Below are 21,087 nucleotides of genomic sequence, written 5' to 3'. Positions count from 1 at the left end.
CGCTTTAAGACCCAGGGAACATTTCAGAAGAGGCAAAGAGAATATTAAAGAAGGTGACAGTGAAGAATGCTGGGAAATGCAGTTTTCTGGTTGTGACATGTCCGCTGAACTCATGAACTTGTTGAAGCCATGGTTCCCCGCCAAAGAACCACACAAGAGCAAAATGGAACTCATGAACTAGCAGCAGCAGTGGTTCCCTGTCCAAGAACTACACAAGAGCGAAATGGTCAACGTGCCATCATGCACGGGGGAGGGGCTCATGAGGCCCCAATTTGTCCTAAGGGACTAAGGGCAGTTAATGGTTGCTGGGGGAGAAGTATCATTTTCTTCAGTAGTGTAGCCACTAATGAATTTTGCATAGGAAATAACACCCCCTCCCCACCCCCACTCATATTTATGCAAGCAGTCCTAATTAAACCTAGTGAGTCAAAAAAAAAAAGCCATGTTGGAGAAAAGAAGAGTTTCAGGGGGAGGGGGATGAGTGAGAGCAATGTGGGATGAAAATGACGAATTTATTTTAACGATATATAAAATTATCAACAAACCAAGCAAAACTCAGAGCCTTGGTGGCTTAATAAACAGAAGAACAGTGAGCCTGGGTACGAGAGAGAGAGAGAGAGAGAGAGAGAGAGAGAGAGAGAGAGAGAGAGAGAGAGAGAGAGAGAGAAAGGGGGGGGCACAATTGAGAATGGGATAGAGATGTTAATAATAATAATACTTATTAGGAAAAAAATAATCCTAAGAGGGGCAGCTCTGCCGGCACAAAGAAATCCAATTAGGTCAGATCAAACTGATTTAAAATGCCCATCATTTTATTAAGTAAAGGGCTCTGGGTGGCCAAGCACTTGGTGGGGAGACAGGGAAGCGGTGAACACATGCAAACCCGAAACCATGTGTTTCTCCTCTGGGAGCTCACTTAAATACCCTGTGGGAGTGGTCCTGACCCCTCTCTGGCATGCTGGGATTTGGAGTCCAGACTAGTGCAACTCCCAGGCCAAGGGACTGGGATGGATGCCAGGGGCTGGGGCTATGCTTCAGGCTTAACAATAATATTGTAAAATCTCCCCAAATTTCATGAAAGAATAACAGAAGAGATTCAAGTAACCTGTGCAGGACAAAGAGAAGCCACAACCAGATAAATGAGACTCAGGCTCCTGAATATCTGAGAGAAGAACAGTCATGAAATATAGAGAGTAAAGTAACGCATTTCATAATATTTCTTAGGGAACTTGTTACAAAAAGTCGTGGTCAGTAGCATCTTCAGAGTGCTGGATCCAACCACTGCCAATCCAGAGCTTTACATCCAGCACCGTATATCCTTCAGATGCTGGCGTGGAATAAATGTGCTGTCATATAAATGACTGAGAGTGTGCTGGGAACAAAAGAGCGCTGTGGTGAAAAAAAAATAGTAAAGGGAATTCATTCTTCACACTGAGGGAACGTGATCCACACAGTAGCTCAGATCTATGAGGAGGAATGCGCAGTGGATGTGAGGTCAGTAACAAAAGATAGGCCCCCATCTCTCAATTTCATGAGGGGAGGGGAAGAAACAGGGACGAGGGATGAGGTAAAAGCCATGTACAATCAATGAAGATCAAATCTTAGCTTGCCACGTATATGTCACTATATGACAGTGAACAGGTAAGCCATTACTTCATTCTCTACTGAGTTCATGACACACATGCATGGGTGTGTTTTAAAACAAGAATATACACCCAAAGATAGCATGGCCTCCAGACACAGGAGAGCCTCAAGTGTGGAGCCTCTGTGGTAGACCTCAAGAACTATGTAAGAGGCAAAACTTCAAGTTCAAAACTACCCTGTCTACTGCAAAACTGTCTAAAATTTTAATAAATATTTGCCTTTTTGTTTTTCTTTCTAAAATAAAGATTACAAAAGTTCATAGCATTCATGCTGTTTGATTGTCTCCGATCTAAATATTCAGAGACATCAAATTTCAGGATTCTGGATGACGACGTCAAGTACTGGGTTCCCCATGTTAGGAGCTCCAGGAACCATGGGCGCCCAGGACAAAGGGATGCTAACGTGTGCATGACAACACCTCAGGACAGCAGAGCAGTCCCTGCTAGCTCTCAGACTCATCCTCCACTTAGCTCTTCCCTGAAAGTCATTGTCAGTTTCTAAGTCTCTTGCTTTGTTTCCAAGGGCATATATATCATATAAACCACATATATATATATGTGGTTTATATGGTATATATATATATATTATATATAAAATAAATAATATATATATGGATTACTGTACTTTTACTTTATCGCTGGCCATACACAGAAAATGAAAGTTTGAAAGCAGAATCAAAGCAAAACAATATTAATGTGATTCAGCTGGAAGGGACTTCTTTCCAGGGGGTTCTGAACCTGTGAGGAGGGAGATCGGTGGGGGAAGAATTGTCTCAATGAACAATTTAGTTTTTCACTAATTCTACTAGTTAAATACTCTCCAAGGGCTCATAACCACACCCTCTTGTTCCTGGAGAAGTACAAGTGCCCTTCCTTTCCTGACGACTATTTATTTTGAAGAAGAATTCACATAGAGCCATGATTTTAATTTGCTCGTAGGCTTTTGATTTTACAGTTTCTGGACTAAATATACAAATAATTTTAGCCATTAAAAGATTTATAAGCTAGTGTTTGCTGTCATGTGAGCTCTTGCCTCCACTCCATACTATCGGTCTCCTTGAGGGGACAGATACCACATCATTTGCCTCCACAGTGAACACTCATTCTCATATGCTATGGAATTCTTCTAAGAGATGGCAACCCCTTACCAAAAGAAAAGACACATTCTTGGGTCGAATCTCAGATCTATTGATTTACTGAGCCAGAAATACCAGAGGCGAGCCTAGAAATCTATCTGGGAGCATTCTCGAGGATGAGCACCAGGCTTGGACAGCCCTCCTTCTGAGGCACAGAGGAGAAGCATGGTGCTCCATGTGTTGGGGACATGACCATGGTAAAAGGGATGTTCAGTTTGTAGACATTTGCATTTTGTTTCAGGGGCTTTTATCTGGTTGTTTGTTTTTAGGCAGGGAGACCAGGTCTTAACACATAGCCTAGGCCAGCCTTGAACTCACTATATACAGCCCAGGCTGGCCACGATCTCGAAGAATCTTGATTGGATCCCAAATGGTGGGGTAACAGAACTATACCTAGTTCTGCTTCAGAATTTTTGTGGAAAAAATTCACATGGGGGTGGGGGGAGGAAGCTCCAGGTCTATCACATTTTCCAAATATTTTGCAACAGTACTAACTGTGGTGCTGGCCTCTTCCTTACTTTACTAGCACAGCTTTTGATTCTGTTAAAAAATCATTTCCATCAGTGAAATAAAGAGTTTCAGTAAATTAGAATTTAACTTCAAAAACAGAACCATAAAGTTCTCAAAAACAAAAAAATCGTGATGTATTTCCTTCTAGTGGAAGAATCTAGAGCTCGCCACATTAATACTGGATCTTTTTTCTTTCACCGACATGAGTGGTTAATTAGTTGCACTTTTGCTATCAGAAACAATAAAAAGCAAACAGCATACAAAGGGGGTTGTCAAAGCAGCGCCGTCCGTCAGGCGGCACGCCTCTTCCCTTCATCAGATCTCAGCCATCCATCAGATGTGTTAATATTTATGGAGTGTTTATGGAAGAAATCTGTTAGGATTAATAAATAATAAAGCTAATATCGTCCTTAAAATAAATCAAGAATCTCGTCATAAAGTTGCCCATAATTTACTGCAGCAATAAAGCATCGAGACCAACTGGAAAGCACCAAGCATCAAGATTATGTTTCCATTACTCAGAATATCTAACCACTTCTAAGTCTTTGTTCTCTCTTTCTCTCTGCACAAGGAAATAAAATGCCTTGGCAACTTCAACTTTTAGTAATCTTTTTATCAATCCACATCATGAGGCCAGAAACATCAGATATACTTGGTAGCTCACCGGCATTTTCTTTCCCCCTGATTTGAAACTGAAGTGTTAAATGTGATAAATACAATAATACTAAGATCAAAGTCTCACTATTCCGAACTGACACTGAATGTATTGTTGTGAGATGTTTTACCATGTTTGTGTGTTAGGATTATAAAAACCCCTTGAAATTTATTCGAAGGTTATTTCTAGTCCAGGGTAAGACATTGAATGTTCGTTGACTTTATCTGCTTGATATGATTCTTTTTACTAGCTAAAAATTCTGGAAGGGGGTGGACGTGTAATTTAAATTTTTTCATCATGAAAAGAGAAAAAAATACAAATGTGTCAAAATTTTAATGCTCATATTTTCTGTGAAAAAAAATAGTAAAAAATAAGAAAAGGGACTGTGTGGTAGCAGACCACAGCTCCACTGATCTGGGGTTTTGTTTGTTTGTTTGTTTTTCCTTCTCTGATTCCAAGCTATAGTTTCTTTTTCTCTAGATTACTGATCTTGTTTCAGTGATGCCCATGCCCCTGGGAAGAAAGGAAGAAGGGAGATAGCCTTCTATTCAAAGCTTAATGATTTCAAAGCTCTGTCTTAAGAGCTGAACTGTACCAATTGCAGAGCTGGGTGATTAAATGTTCTTGAGCTTGGGAGTCACACAGGCAGATAAAAGATCCTAATCTGAGCCAAAATAGTCACTTTGTGATCACATATCAGCTACAGAGTTCTGGGAAAGAACAGTAAGATCATATTAGCCAACCCTAATGTTTTGGTTTTGGATCTTGGACTCTTATAAGCGACTAGTCTAATTATTTTCCAAGGTCTTTGAAGTCATTTTATTGTCTCGGGGAAAGTATTAATTGTACAGGTTTTAGCTGTGTCCAAACCACTACCAGCCAGTTCTTGAGGTTTTTTTTTTTATAGACAGCATCTATTTTAAATCCATCAGTCTGACTTTTGATGGATATATTTAGAATATTTTTATCGAAGGCAACTACTTTAAAGGTAATAAATTTATCCTAATCACATTTTATGACATAGGAAACACAAATCCACAATCACGTATGGGGTAGTGTCGGAAAATTAATGGTAAGTTCATAATTTTGAGAACAAAATTTGACATTGTACACACTGAAGATCAACTAGGCGAGCTCTGTACCAGTCTGCTTCAGATATGCTCCAGGGTACCATTTCAATGCATTTAGCACTGACAAATTCATGCATTCATGCGAGACAAAGAGCCAGGAGAAAGGGAATTCTGATCCATCAGAGTACACCTGTGGCCTGAGTATTAGCTCCATGTTGGTCATGTTCATCAACAGGAGAGCTGTCCCCTCACCATGCCTGACCTGAGGCTTGTATCAGGAAGCGCGAGTTCTGTCTAGGGATGCAGTTCAGTGAGAGAGCTCATGTCTAGGATGCTCAGGGCTCTAGATTCACCATGCAGGACTACCCCACACAAGAAAGCCCTCAACCCCATTATTTCCGCCAGTTCATCCATCACAGTGAAGTTTTTAAACTAATTTCCACTGTACTCAGAAATCTATGATCACAAACAAAAACTTAATTTAGCCTTCCAATGAAAGCCTTGTCTTTCCTAACTAGAAAGATTGCGTTTTTAAATTTTATTTTGTATTTATGTGTATGTTTTGCCTGTATGAATTTATGTGCACGTCGTGGGTACAGGTACCCACAGAAGCCAGAGGGCACTGGATCTCCTGGAACTGGAATTAATAGTGGTTGTGAACTACCTGATTTGAGTGCTGGGAATCGAACCTGGGGCCTCTAAAAGAATCATATGTGTTCTTAACCGCTGAGCCATCTCTTTAGTCGCTGGAATTCACTTTTAAGGACAAAATTATTTTGGAAAAACCAATATTTTGGTCTCTGCTCTGACCTTCAGCATGCACAATGTCAATTTCTGTTCTTAAAAGTATGAACTTATTATTGATTTTCCAACTCTATCCCACAGGTTATAGTGAGTCTGTGTTTCCTATGTCACAAAAGCCGTTAAGATAAAGTTATTACTGTTGTTTTAAACACTCAATACTTTTATTCCATATACACATTGCCCTGGTTTCCTTTGTCAATTTGACATGGCCCAATGCAATCTGAAAAAAAAAGCTTCCCTTCAGTAATTGCCTAGATCAGCTTTCTTGTGGACATGTCTGTGAGGGACTGTCTTGATTATTAACTAATGTTGAAGTGCCAAACCAACGTGGGCAGGACCATTCTTGGGCTGAATAATATGAATAATAAAAAAAAAAAGCTAGCTATGTATGAGTTAGTGAGAGCGCTAACAAGGATCATTTATTTATTCATGGCTCCTACCTCCAAGTTCCTGCCCTGACTTCCCTTGGTGATAGATTGTAGTGGGAGCTGTGGGCTGTGTTCCTGCCACCCCAGCTCCTGGTCGCCTGGCTAGCTTTTGCCCCAAAATAACAACAAACAAACTGTATTCTTTTAAACACTGCTTGGCCCATTATATCTAGCCTCTTCTCGGCTAACTCTCGCACCTGAACTAGCCCATTTCTAATAATGTGTGTAGCACCCCAAGGTGCACTTACCGGGAAGATTCTAGCCTACGTCCATCCTGGGTCGGAGCTTCATGGCGTCTGCCCTGGGGAGCAGCTGCATGGCATCTGAGCTCACTTCCTCTTCCTCCCAGCATTCTGTTCTGTTTACTCCACCCACCTATGTTCTAACCTATGAGGGCCAAGCAGTTTCTTTATTTTTTAACCAATGACCTTCCTACATCAATAGATTCTGACTTAGAAGTGTGAACAAATATACCCTTTCCTTCATGGTTGCTTTTGGAAAGAGTGATCTATCAGAGCAACAGGAAGGAAGTTATAACACGAGCACACAGGCACGCACACACATGCACACACACACACACACACACACACCTCTCCAAGAGTCCTATGTTCTTGCTACTGAAGGCATTTTCCTGCAACTTAAGTTAGGTGTTCTTTCTTAACCTACTGATGGACACCTGGGCTGTATCTGAGGTTTATCTATCATGAAGAAGCAAGTATGAATGCAGGTGATTTTTCTTGAGATACTCTGCCTTTCTCCCTCAGGTAAATTACTGAGCAAAGGCTTGTTAGATTGTATAAGTAATTACAGATTTAGTACCTAAAAAAACACCACATATTTACCTCAGCTGAAGAGTGCTCCACTGCCATCAGCAAGGATGAGAGCTTCGATTGATCATAGGTCACTAACCATTGATAGTATAGTCTGTTGAGCTTAGGCTGTTCTGGTGGTTCTGACTTACATTTATTTTCCTAATAAGTAACAAAATTGAACAATTTCTCATGTTTCTACCAGCCATTTCCATGTATTTTTTGTGAAGCGTATGTCAAAATATTTCTAGCCATTTAAAGGAACTATCTTCTTACTATTGAGTTCTAAGAGTTCCTTCATATGCTTTGCTACATATACTATGTTCACTTTCTGTCTATGGCGTCTGTTTCTTTGTTCGTCTTGTCAGTTTCCGGACAGAAATTCTTCATTTGCCTTTGAAGGATTTTGCTAGGTGTCTAATGCTGAAGTGGTTGACATTTTCTCCCCTTAGTAGACACTTCTCTTTCCTTTTAACCCCCACAGCCTCTGTTGAGAACTGTAGTCATTCCTCATGTGGCCCGTGAGATGTTTCTTTCTATCTCTCTTTGGTTTCTGCAGATGGATGACAATGTGCCAAGGTGTTGTTTTCATATTGCAGCTGGTGTATGTGTGTGTGTGTGTGTGTGTGTATGTGTGTGTGTGTGTTTGTGTGATTTCTGGGCTTCTATGGGGTGACTTCAGAAAATTTCTGGTCAGCAATGACACCCTTACCACCATTTCTGTTCTGCTTTCTCCCTTCCTTCGGGCTTTCAATCACATTTAAACTAGACCCTTCTTGTCTTGCCCCTCCCACAGTTTCAATCACTTTCTTAAATGTTCCCTGGTTTATAACTCCCCTTTGCTGTCTCTGCACCTACTACCAAGTCTACTTTCACACATTTCGGATGACCCCATCCTAGGGATTCCATGGCGCCCTCCATTCAGATTCCAGTGGACCTTCTTTCTCTTCCCACCCATTCCCTTCTACTGTGCTGTATCTATCACACCTATTACCATTGTTTTCAAGTATTTGCTTGTGTCATTCGTTTGTCTGTTTATATTCACTGATTTTTCTTGATCGTGAGTTCCATTTAACTGCTCCTCATATGTCAAATATGCATCAGATGCAAGATACTTACACAGAAATCACTTAGAGACTGTAGTCAACATGAAGGTATGCTCGGCATCCTCGGAGGTTAGCTAAAAGGATAGCTATCCAATCAGTTAAGCATTCAGGTCTGTCTGAGCTGTGGCCAAGTCAGCTTTAGTCAACATCTAGTTGGGGACATCTTGAGAGTGGAGATTTCTCTCACACTATCATTGGCTCCTTTATTTATCGAATTACGACTTCCGTGTCCTACAAGGATGTCAATGACTTCACTTTCCATCCCCAGCCAGGTGACCAGGCATTCTTGGTTCACAACAAAAGTCCCAGGGAGGAAAGTTGGTAGACAGAGAAAATGGACTTCCTGATCCAGCCCAGTTTTGCTAACCAGCTGTACTGGCATAACTATTCACACTAAATTGCTCGGTTCTTATCCACAATTATATCTGTATTTCCAAAGGCTCCAATTTATTTCCTATTCTGTTTGATTTCTTATCCTCATTGAATTGCTTCAAATGAATACCACTTAAAATGAGGTCTAATACAAAATAAAATAAATGAAGTTGGCACAAAGCTCAGCCTTCCTGTATCAGTCCAGCATTTGTTCCGGGTTCTCCTCAAGGCCTTCAGACTTTTTAAACAAGTCACATTTTAAACGTTTTCCAGTCAGCTTTGGTTTTTCAAGATTAACATCAGGGCCTCAAGTACTGCAAGAACCAAACATAATTTATTAGAAGAATCAACAGTAGATGGGCAGTTGTTGGCTACTGAATTGAGCTCATTTTCCTAGACCAGTTTCTTTAATGAGAAAAATGAAGGAAGTAAAATGAGACGTTTTAAAAACTAACAGAAATCTGTAATAAAATAAGTACTGACAAAAGCAATTAAAGAATCCTCTTAAATATTTTAATAGAAATGAATGAGAACGTTCAAATGACAGGCACCCAATGGGAAGAGGGCCATTTGTTAACTTTAACTGCCAAAATTATTTCTAATTGTTTTTCCTGAACAAAGAAAAGATTTCATAAAATTTCAAACCACTTTAAAGACTCATTTCTGAGTTTATCGGTGAATAAAGATGAACTAATATCATTTCCCGTGTTTTTCTAAGCCTTTTGCCATTATCCATAGTCCTGTAATCTAACCTGAGTCATGTGTTTGTGTTTCCCATTTCAGTACACAAAGAAGTAGTGAAAGTCAGAGAGGAATGCTCTTTTTATATAGTTAAAGATTTGTAAAAGAGGAAATAGAATGTCCACACTGCACAGCCCACACCAAGAGCACCACTTGAAAGCCTTACGTGTAGCCAGGTATGATAGACGGTTCAGCACACACTGAAACCTTGTCTTATAAATGAAACCAATGAGATAGAAAAAAAGATAGATAAAATAGATGAGAGAGGAGAGAGAGAGAGAGAGAGAGAGAGAGAGAGAGAGAGAGAGAGAGAGAGAGAGAGAGAGAAAGATTTGCAGATGTCTTCTGAGAACTGTCCAGTCTGGTAATACTCATGGAATCTTCAAACAGCAGATCCTAAGGGTGCAAATGCTGTTCCCGAACCCAGTGGAATTCTCATAAGGGCAAGGAACATTTGTCATGTGCTTCCAGATTTGCTTCCAGAAGCATCCAGGTATTCCCTACACAGCCCAAAGAAAATTTCCATGTAGGAGAAACTGAGGTTGTCGGGGGAGGTGAGGAAGGAATCTTGAAGAGGGGCTTCATGTGCAGTGAGTCGCTAAATCAACAAGAACACGGATGGAAAGTTTTTTGCATTTTCGTCCCATGTTCCAACAGTTCTCAGCAACGCTGCTGATGACTCCGCCTCCGAACAACTAAGCTTTTCTTGGTTTAAGTTCTAAATAACAGTTTCATTATCTGTTGAGTTTGACAATAGAAACATAAGCCTGAAATTAGCACTCTTCTTTTCTGCTGTGATTTAATAAATACTGCGTTCTCCTGCAAGGCAGCTCAGGAAGCTCCCAGCTGCGTCGGGAGCCCATCCCACAGGACCCAGCTACAAGTTGTGTGTGTCCACAGGGTGATTTCGCCAAGGTTCGAAATTGCTGGCACTTACTTCTGTCACAGTCTATGTCTCCACCACCTGTGGTGTGACATGTTTCTGTGTCGATTTGGTAAATTTGAGATAAAGAGTCAGTAAACATGAAGATGAGAAATTTGGGCTGACTTCAATTCTGGTTTTTTTTGTGAACACTTAGAGCTTTTATTTGTGTTTAAAATAATGAAACAGTTCAAATGACTGGGTATGATGTTTGTGTTCGGTCAAAGAAAAGTTCAGTTAAAGTATGAAATATTTATCAAACTTGCAAAATATCTTTTAAATTTCAACTTATTATTTTTACATTTTTATTTTTGGCTCTAAAGCTAAAGGAAAAATAAGGATTGCTTTTGATTACAAGTGTATAGCTGGCCATAACTTCGTTGTATTAAGAACGTGGGGATGTTTTAAAAGATATGCATCATGTTTTAAAGACAGCAGATATAACACTGACTATAGAATCTACATTTATAATAATGTATGTAGCTGCTTGCTATATATGGCAGTGTTGCTGTTGGTTTTTTTACTCTTTCCCCTTGGGAAGGGGTGCCACCCAGCTTCCACATAAATACACAGAGGTTTATTCTTTCTTATGAATGCCTGGCCTTAGCTTGGCTTATTTCTAGCCAGCTTTGCTTAACTAAAATTATCCTGTTTGTCTTTTGCCTCTGGGATTTTACCTTTCTATATACTATATACAAATTTCTACTCCTTACTCCATGACTTGCTGGGTAGCAGGGTGGCTAGTCCCTCATGTCCCCCTCTCCTCTTTTCGTTGCTCCTACCTCTTCTTCTCTCCTAGTTATTCTTTCTGCATGCTAGTGCTGCCGATGTGTCTCCTGCCCAGCTATGGGCCATTCCGCTCTTTATTAGACCAATCAGGTGTTTTAAAGAGGCAAAGAAACACAGCTTCACAGAGTTAAACAAAAGCAACATGAAAGAGTGCAGCAATCCTTACGTCATTAAACAAATATTCCACAGCATAAAGGAAATATAGCACATCTTTTTCAGAATTGTTTTTAATTGAGCTATATATTTTTCTCTGTTCCCCTCCCTTCCTCCTTCCTTACGTTTTCTGCCCTCTTCCATAGTACCAATGCTCCCAATCTACTCAGGAGATTTTGTCTTTTTCTACTTCCCATGTAGATTAGATCCATGTATGTCTCTCTTAGGGTCCTCTTTGTTGTCTAGGTTCTCTGGGACTGTGAATTGTAGGCTGGTTTTTCTTTGCTTTGTGTCTAAAAGCCACATATGAGTTAGTACATATGATATTCGTCTTTCTAGGTGTGGGTTACCTCACTCAATATGATGTTTTCTAGATCCATCTATTTGCCCACAAGTTTCAAAATGTCATTATTTTTTTCTGATGCGTAGTACTCTATTGTGTAAATGTACCACATTTTCTTTATTCCATTCTTCGGTCAAGAGGCATTTAGGTTGTTTCCAAGGTTTGGCTATGACAAATAATGCTGCTATGAACATAGTTCAGCAAATGACCTTATGGTATGATTGAGCATCCTTTGGGTATATACCCAAAAGTGTTATTGCCGGGTCTTGAAAAAGGTTGTTTCCTAATTTTCTGAGAAATCTCCATACTGATATCCAAAAGTGCTGTACCAGTTTGCACTGCCACCAGCAATGCAGTAATGTTCCCTTTACCCCACATCCTTTCCAGCATAAGTTGTCATCAGTGTTCTTGATCGTGGCCTTTTTTTTTTTTTTTTTTTTTTTGGAGACAGGGTTTCTCTGTAGCTTTGGAATCTGTGCTGGAACTAGCTCTTGTAGACCAGGCTCACTTTGAACTCAGAGATTCGCCTGCTTCTGCCTCCCGAGTGCTGGGATTAAAGGCCTACATCACCACTGCCTGGCTGATCTTGGTCATCCTTACAAGTGTAAAATTGAATCTTAGAATTGTTTTGATTTGTATTTGTCTGATGGCTAAGAATATTGTGCATCTCCTTAAGTGTCTTTCATCCATTTTAAATTCATCTATTGAGAGTTCTCTGTTTAGATCTGTACCCTATTTTCTCAGTGGATTATTGGTTTTTTTGATGACCAATTTCTTGAGTTCTTTGTGTATTTTGGAGATTAGCCTTCTGTCCGATGTCCCATTCTGCAGGATGTCGTTTTGTCTTGTTGACTGTATCCTTTGTTTTACAGAAGCTTTTCAGTTCAGGAGGTCTCATTTATTAATTGTTTCTCTCAGTGTCTGTGCTACTGGGGTTATATTTAGAAAGTAGTCTCCTGTACAATGCATTCAAGTGTATTTCCCACCTTCTCTTCAATGAGGTTCAGTGTGGTTGGTTTTATGTTGAGGTCTTTGATACATTTGGACTTGAGTTTTGTGCATGGCAAAAGATATGGATCTATTTTCATTCTTCTTCATGTTGATATCCAGTTATGCTAGCGCCATTTGTTAAATATTTTTTCTTTTTATATTTTTTGCTTCTTTGCCAAAAATCAGGTGTTTGTAGGTGTATGGATTGATATCAGGGTCTTTGATTCGGTTCTATTGATCCTCCTGTTTGTTCTTATGCCAATACCAGGTTGTTTTCACTACTGTAGCTCAGTAGTAGAGTTTGAAGTTACGGATTGTGATGTCTCCAGAAGTTGTTTGATTGTACAGGATTGTTTTGGCTATCCTGTATTTTTGCTTTTCCATATGAAATTGAGTACCATTCTTTCAAGATCCGTGAAGAATTTTGCTGGGATTTTGCTGGGCATTGCACTGAATCTGTAGATTGCTTTTGGTAAGATTGCCATTTTTACTATGTCAATTCTACCTACCCAGGAACATGGGAGATCTTTCCACTTTCTCGTGTCTTCTTCAATTTCTTTCTTCAAAGATTTAAAGTTCTTGTCATACAAATCTTTCATTTGTTTGATTAGAACTACTCTGAGATATTTTTTATACTATTTGTGACTATTGTGAAGTATGATGTTTCTCTGATTTCTTTCACAGCCCATTTATCATCTGTGTACAGGAGAGCTACTGATTTTTTCGAGTTAATCTTGTATCCTGCTACAATACTGAAGGTGTTTATGAGTTGTAAAAGTTCCTTGGTAGAATTTTTGGGGTCACTTATGTAAACTATCATAACATCAGCAAATAGTAAAAGTTTAACTTCTTTTCTGATTTGTATCCTTTTGATCTCCTTTTGCTGTCTTATTGCTTTAACTAGAATCTCAAGTACTATATTGAATAGATACGGAAAGAGTGGATAATCTTGTCTTTTTCCTGATTTCAATGGGATCATTTTGAGTTTCTCTCCATTTAGTTTGATGTTGGCTTGCTATATAGTGCCTTTATTATGTTTAGGTATGTTCTTTGTCTCCCTACTCTCGCCAAGACCTTTATCATAAAGGGATGTTGTATTTTGTCGAAGGCTTTTTCAGCATCTAATGAGATAATCATTTTTCTTCAGTTTGTTTATATGATGGATTACATTGACAGATTTTCATATGTTGAACCATCCTTGCATCTCTGGGATGAAGCCTATTTGGTCATGGTGGATGATTTTTCTGATGTGTTCTTGGATTCCGTTTGCCAGTATTTTATTGAGAATTTTTGCATTAATATTCATGACTGAGATTGGTCTGTAATTCTCTTTCTTAGTAATGTCTTTCTATGATTTGGGTATCAGGGTAATTGTAGTTTCATAAAAAGAGTTCGGCAGTGCTACTTCTGTTTCTATTGTGTAGAACAATTTGAGGAGTATTGGTATTAGTTCTTCTTTGAAAATCTCCTAGAATTCTGTGCTGAAACTATCTGTTCCTAGGTTTTGTTTTGTTTGTTTTTTGGGTTTTTTTGGTTGGGAGACATTTGATGACTGTTTTTCTTTTATTTTATTTTTAGCAGTTATAGATCTATTTAATTTGCTTATCTGGTCTTGATTTAATTTTGGTAAGTGGTATTTATCCAGAAAATTGTCTATTTCTTTTAACTTTTCCAATTTTGTGGTGTACAGGTTTTCGAAGTTTTACCTGATGATTCTTTGGATTTCCTCTGTGTCTGTTGTTATGTTCCCCTTTTCATTTCTGACTTTGTTAATTTGGATATTCTTTATTCTGTATGCTTAGTGTTTTGATTATTATGAGACAAGGGGATTTTTTAAATCAAGTTTATTTGGTGTTCTATAAGCTTCTTCTATCTTCATATGTATATCTTTCTTTATATTGGGAAAGTTTTCTTCTATGATTTTGTTGAATATATTTTTTGTGCTTTTGAGTTGGACTTCTCCTTCTTCTACCCCTGTTATTTTGAGGTTTGGTCTTATTCATATTTCCTGGATATTTTGTGTTAAGCTTTTGTTAGATTTAATGTTTTCTCTGACCAATGAATTATTTTCTCTATTGTATCTTCAGCATTTGAGATTCTCTCTGCACCTCTTATATTCTACTGTTTATGTTTGCATATGTTTCCTGAGCGCTATGCCATATCTTCTGCTTCTAGAATTCCCTCAATCTCTGTTTTTGTTATTATCTCTATTTTGGTTTTTAAGTTTTTAATAGTTTCTTTCATCTGTTTGATTGTTTTTTCTTAGTTTTCTTTAAGGGATTTGTTGATTTCTTCCAATTTTTGTTTGTATTTTCTTTCATTTCTTTGAGGGAATTTTTAATTTCCTCTTTAAGGGCCTTAAACATTCTCCTAAATTTACTTTTTATGTCATTTTCTTCTACTTCATCTAAATTGGGGTGTTCAAGTCTTGCTGTTGTAGAGCCGCTAGTTTTTGTTGGTTTCATGTTGCTCTTTGTGGTGCTGAGTGTGTTCTTACCTTGTCTACCCATATTTTCCTCTTATTGGTGTGGTTGGGGCTGCGTCTCCAGTGATCATTCTTCCAGGTGCCAGTGGATCCAAGGCTTAGATGGTTTCTTCTCATGGTGCAATCTGGGCCACGGTTCCAATCACCCCAGAAGTTACTCAGTGTTCCCAGAGGTCACTTGGCACTCCCAGGGTTCACTTTACAATCCAAAAGATAGTTCGTGCCTGCTCCCAGAGATGTTGCTGGCTCAGGCCTGGTCCTGTGGAGGTGGCTGGCTCAAGCCTGTTCCTGCAGAGATCCCCTGGACTTGCAGAGAGGTCTCTAGCTCGGGCCTGCTCCATTGACAGTCACTCCCTCATGCTTGGCTCCTGTGGAGGTCATTGACTCGGGCCTGCTCTAGTGGACGTTGCTAGAAATGTAACACATCTTAAAACAATATTCCACAACATGGTAGTATGTACTTTTTGCATGCATCAAATCATCATATCTTTAAACAAATAAATATAACTTAAAAGAAAACTTTTTAAAAATACCAGTAAAGATGACTCAGTGGGAAAAGGCACTTGCCACCAAACCTGATGACCTGAGTTTGTTTGAGCCACAGACTCTGAACTGGGGGTAGAGAGAACCAACCCTGAAAGTTTTCCTCTCACCTTCAAATGTGTGCCACAGTTCATATATGTTCTCTTCTTCCCTCCCTCTCTCCCCTCCTCTCTCTTGTACACACACGCACATCACATACACACACACACACATGAGATTCACACACAAATACAAACACACTGCACACCAAATGTGCTACATCATTTCACGCATGTGATAGCTTTGCTGCTAGAAGCCTTCTATTTCTGTCATTCTGGTTTTGCTGATGGAGACACTGAGGCTTCAAGATGCCCTGGGAGAAGATGAGCTGAGGACCCAGGTGCTCTGACTCCAGAATCTGTGCCATTACCCACAATGCTATTCTGCCTCTCAGATGATAACAGTTCATCCCCAAATGTAATTATCTCCAGCTGCTCTTTCCTGAGCTTCGCCACTTGTCTAGGGCTTTGCCCACACTGTCTCATGGAATCCGTCAGTCCTCGCAAGAACCCTATGGAGTGTTGGTCACCATTCCTACAGCACAGTTAGGAAACAGATGAGGACACAGAAACCCGCCTGAGATCAAACAGCTATGATGGCAGGAGACCGTCTGTACCTAGCTCCACATGGCTTTCTTGTTTTTCTCTTCCAGCTGCAGTTACCTGCTTCTGTTTGTAATAGAGGACAACCAAAGATGCAGACATGTGAAGTGCTAGAAGGTACCCGCAGGGTTGGCACTCTCTGACTCAGGCTCATTGCTTGTTTACTATTTACACAATTCTTCCTTCTACACAGCCATGACAGAGTGAGGGGAGAAGGCACACCTCCTTGTGTGTGCAAGGACCTTGTAGGAACAGGGCTTGAAGCTCGGAGGCATCGTCAGAAGAAGCCCACCAATAACTGGGCTGCAGAGAAGTCAGTTGTTTAAAAATTCATCCTAGGCAAAGTTCACTCCCATCCAGGCAGCTTGGTGCTCAGGTATCCAACAGGGCAGAGTGATGCTGAGGACTAAAACAGTGGCTTCAGATGTGTCTGGGGCAAGGCAGCACAGCTGGACCCGTCTCTCTTTCCGTTGTTAGAGCTGGTGTCCAGCAGGGCCTTCTCCAGGGGTCACAGGACAACCTGCTGCCCTCTGGGCTGACATCCTATCATCTGCACAAGCCCCTGGGGAGAACCAGCCCCTGGCTGGTGGATGAACAAAGTCTCCAAGGATGACTTGCAGTGTTCCAGCATGTGCTGCCCATCTACCCTGAAAAAATAAGGCAGGAGATGGGCACCTCCTCCTGTGGAGTCTGAATTGGTCCCCTAGGGTGGAATGGCTCCACCTGGATTGCATGAGTGAAGTCCGAAAAGAAGTCTTACTGTTTTCAGAAGAAAAGAAAATGAAAGCCTTGCAGGTATGAAAAAAATTGCGAAACCAGATGCTGACCTCCGTTGTCATATTCATTACCATCTAAGCAATTGTCTCTTCAGTCCTCCTGTGACTCGTTCTACTGGGTCTATCTGTGCGACTTCTCGTATACATCTTGGTCTTTGGGTCATACCAACCATTAGTAAACAACACAGATGGGTTGGGGAGATAGCTCAGTCAGAAAAATGCTCACCATGCAAACAAGACCTGGGTTTGATTCCCAGGACCTGTGTAAACAATCTGGCCATGTGGCATGAGTCTGTAATCCCAGCACAAGGAAAGTGCATACAGGCAGAACTCTAGGGCTCACTGGCCAGGAAGCCTAGCCCAGCTGGTGAGCCTCAGAATCCAGCAAGGGATCCTGCCTCAACCAAAAGAAGTGGATGGGCCCCGAAGAGCGACACCCATGGTTTTACCTCTGCCCTCCACATACCTATGCCCATGTACCCGTAGACATACACATGAACACATACAAGAAGAGAAAACAATGCAGGCATGTGTCTGCACAGCCATGCCTCAGGTATCATCTTACAGGACACATAGGTACCTGTTACTCCAAAGTCTTCAGCATCACCTTCTACACCGAGTAGCGCAATGATAACAGATGACGACATCATTCATATGATGACACATATCCCACAGGCAGTACCACCTAGCTAGCCACAGCTGTGATGTCACATCCTGCTTTAGAGAAGCCCATGAGAATGCGAGCCACAGAAAACAGCAGCATTAGAAGGACAACACTGATTCTTTCCTCCCCTATTTCAAAGTACTTGAAAACCTCAATTTCCCATTTTTTAGGTTTCAGGTTTTATGTTTTAATATTGTTTTATTACTTGAAAATTCCCTATATGCACAGAGTGTGTATTGATCAATCCTTCCATTGCTACCTCCCTCCAACTCCCTCTAACACACCTCACTTCATCTTCCTCCCAGCCCCATGGCCTCTTCTTATTTTTTGTTATTAATAACCTGTGAGTCTAATTAGTGCTGCACATAGGCACAAGGGTGTACGGTCACCCACTGGGGCAGGAGCAACCAACCCCTGGTCACATCTACAAAGAAGAGTGGCTCTTCCTCCCTCAACAATCGCCAACGTCAATCACTCCTCCAGTTAGGGGTGGGGCCACAGGGACCTCTCTTCTATTCATGCTAAAATTTCGATTGGCTTGATCATGTCCAGGGCTTGTAAAGAGAACCACAATTGCTGTGACCTGATCTGTGCCAACAGCCACACTATGTGCAGAAGTCGGTATGTTGTCTTTACCCTTCCTAGCCACTGGCTTTTAAATTCTTCCCACCTTCTCTTCAGGGAAGCACCCCAAGCCTTGGGCGTTGATACAGGAGACCTATCCAGGGTGAGTACTCGGTATTATTAACACTCATCACTCAGACCAGTTCCGAGTCTCTGCCTTAACCACCCTCCCCTGCAAAATGAAGCTTCCGTGATTAAACCTGAGAGCAACGCAAGCCTATGCTGATAAACACAAATATTCAGAGCTCAGTTTGACAATGCGACCATTTAGCAAAGCAGTAGGTTTCCCCCACACACCTTCTCTCCAGGGCCTATAATCTCCCCATTCTTGACTGAGTGTTGAGTACCAGGTATGAAATCCTTCCTGCCGAGCAGCCCTTATAACTGATCAAAAGGAGGCAGGCTTCCCCCGTAACCACCATGCCGCTATGGCAGAAGTGGGTACACGTCACCTGCCGTCAGTGTTGCTGCATGCAGGGTTCAGTACTGAGTAAGACCCTTGGTGTGTTTCCAGCACCCTGCAGAGCACCCACTGGTACTGTGTAAGCCATAAGCAGGAGATAGGTTCCTAGTCGGGTTGAGGTGGCTTTCTCTGTCATATAACCAAGGTGAGTGGTGATTTCAGCAATAGAGTCCCCCATCTAATTACGGCGGGTAACCAAGAGCAATGGTAATAGACCGTGTTGTCTGGGGGCCTCTCTAGTCAATCCCAGTTCCTAATTATTCATTTCACACTTCTGCTTCCAAGCCTATCACGACTCACAGGGATTTCCAAGTAAACAAAGTCACAAAATTCCTTAGCCCCATCACCCCGCCACCACCACAGTTCTGTCCGTTGTATCATGAGTTTGTGTTTGAGTAACTGCGTCACGGGGTGGGTGCAGAGGTTTGTGGGTAATATAATGAGCAAGGCTGGAGAAAGGCAATTGGAAGAGATGGGGACTACAGTGAACGGGGTGGCGTATGAAGAAGGAGTCACTACTCAGAGTCAGTTGAGGATTGCTCTGAATGAATGCAGGATCTAACTATCTTCCCAAATTATCTGACACTTTAAATTTTATATATCCAACTTCATATATAAAATGAAGTAGGGGTAAGACACTATGCACACAGAACAATATATATCCTCAGGCTGCATTTGCCACATTGCAAAACCTTGGCCTCTTTGCCTGGCCCCTCACCAAGGCTGCTCACCCCAGAGAGTAGAGGAGTGCTGGCATTTTTCTGTGGAGTGCAAAGAGCTCCTCAGAGGCCGGAACTCGCGGCAGACAATGAGCAGGAAGGGGAACTGCGGCAAGGCTTGGAGCAAAGTTTGTGATTAAGAAGAAGCTGCCTTCCTAGGCCTGATGACTTAAGCCACTTGAACAGTCCCTGCGAGACAAGCCCCCCCGGAAAGTGTGGCAAGCCTGGAAACACTGGTTAAAGACCTGTTCTCCATTTGTGCTGCGCCCAGCGCCGACACCACTTTCTCCCGCGTTCCTTTCCTTTTGCATAGGTCATAGGCTGGTAAGGTAGGTGCCCTTGTCTGGGGAGGGTAAGTTCCAAGACCACCAATACTGGGGTGTCTAAAACCAGAGAGCCCCACACATTACATGTACTCTAATCCCCGCAAACACACACACTATATGTACACCTATGAGGAAATTCCCATACTCTCAGCACTCAGGAGGGCGAGGCAAGAAAGGATCAGTGCCAGCCTAGGCTTCGATACTGCCATTCTGTCTCTTAAAATAAGGGGAGGTATTTATAATAAGGGGGCAGTTAACAATAATAACTGATAGTAAAACATCAATTATGATGATATATTACAATAAAATCTATCTAATGTTTATTAAATGTTCATTTCTTGGGTTTTCCATAATACTTTCAGGACACTGTTAGCCTCATAAACCACAGGAAGAATTAAAGGAACAACTGCACTCACCAATGGGATTTCCATAACCGTTTGCAGATCCGTGCGGTGATCCAGTTGCCGGGTTTCTCAACGCTGCCAGCGTACATCAAACACACACTGAAGAAGGTGAGTGTATTCGCCCAACTGCAGACGAGGCAGCACAGCCTGGTACTGGGTAGGGTCCATCTCCAAGAGGGCCTGGGCGCTGACTTGTTTCAGTGGCCGAGGTTTTAAACACGCATTGACCAAGCATTCTTTGAGAATCGCTTAAGTGGAAATGGTACATGAAATCAATATTCGATTGAGTAGTTTGAGTCAACAATTGGCAGAATGAGAGACTGATGGAAACTCAAGTTAGAAGCCAAACACAGCGGAGGGGCTCTGTGCCCATCTGCAGTCCTGGGGCATGAGGCATGGTCGCAACTCTTCAGAGTGCCGCGGATGGTGAAGGTAGTGCCACCAAGCCTTGCCGCACCTTCAGTTTCATGCAGCATCTTGTCCTGGCTTCTGCTTCAAAAAGAAATGAAGAGAGCAATGTAAAGAAGCTGGTGGCAAGGGTGGGGTATGCAAGCTCTGAGACTGTACTGTGGGGGGAAAGGCCTTAGGAAGGCTGTGGGGGAAGAGGGAGAGTGACATGTCCTAAGGAAAACAGGAAGAAACTGCTTCTCAGTCTGTGACAACAGACATGTCTCTCCCCTTCTCTCATATTCCTCCTTCCCCTCCTCTCTCTCTATTTCCCTCTCCCTTTCTCTCTTATCTTTACCCTTTCTTTCCCTCTCTCTCTCTCTCTCTCTCTCTCTCTCTCTCTCTCTCTCTCTCTCTCTCTCTCTCTCTCTCTCTCTCTCTCTCTCTCCTTCCCTCCCCCTTCCCTCTTTCTGCCTCTCTCCCTCTCCCTCCCTCCTGCCCTAACCTCTCTTGTTGCTATGGTGCCTTCTGCACTTCATTTGCTGCTGACAACACAGGATTCACTAGGTGTATTCTTACTGATG

Source organism: Chionomys nivalis, chromosome 21, assembly GCF_950005125.1.
Source record: "Chionomys nivalis chromosome 21, mChiNiv1.1, whole genome shotgun sequence".
NCBI classification, from domain to species: domain Eukaryota; kingdom Metazoa; phylum Chordata; class Mammalia; order Rodentia; family Cricetidae; genus Chionomys; species Chionomys nivalis.
Note: the sequence above shows the minus strand (reverse complement) of the source record.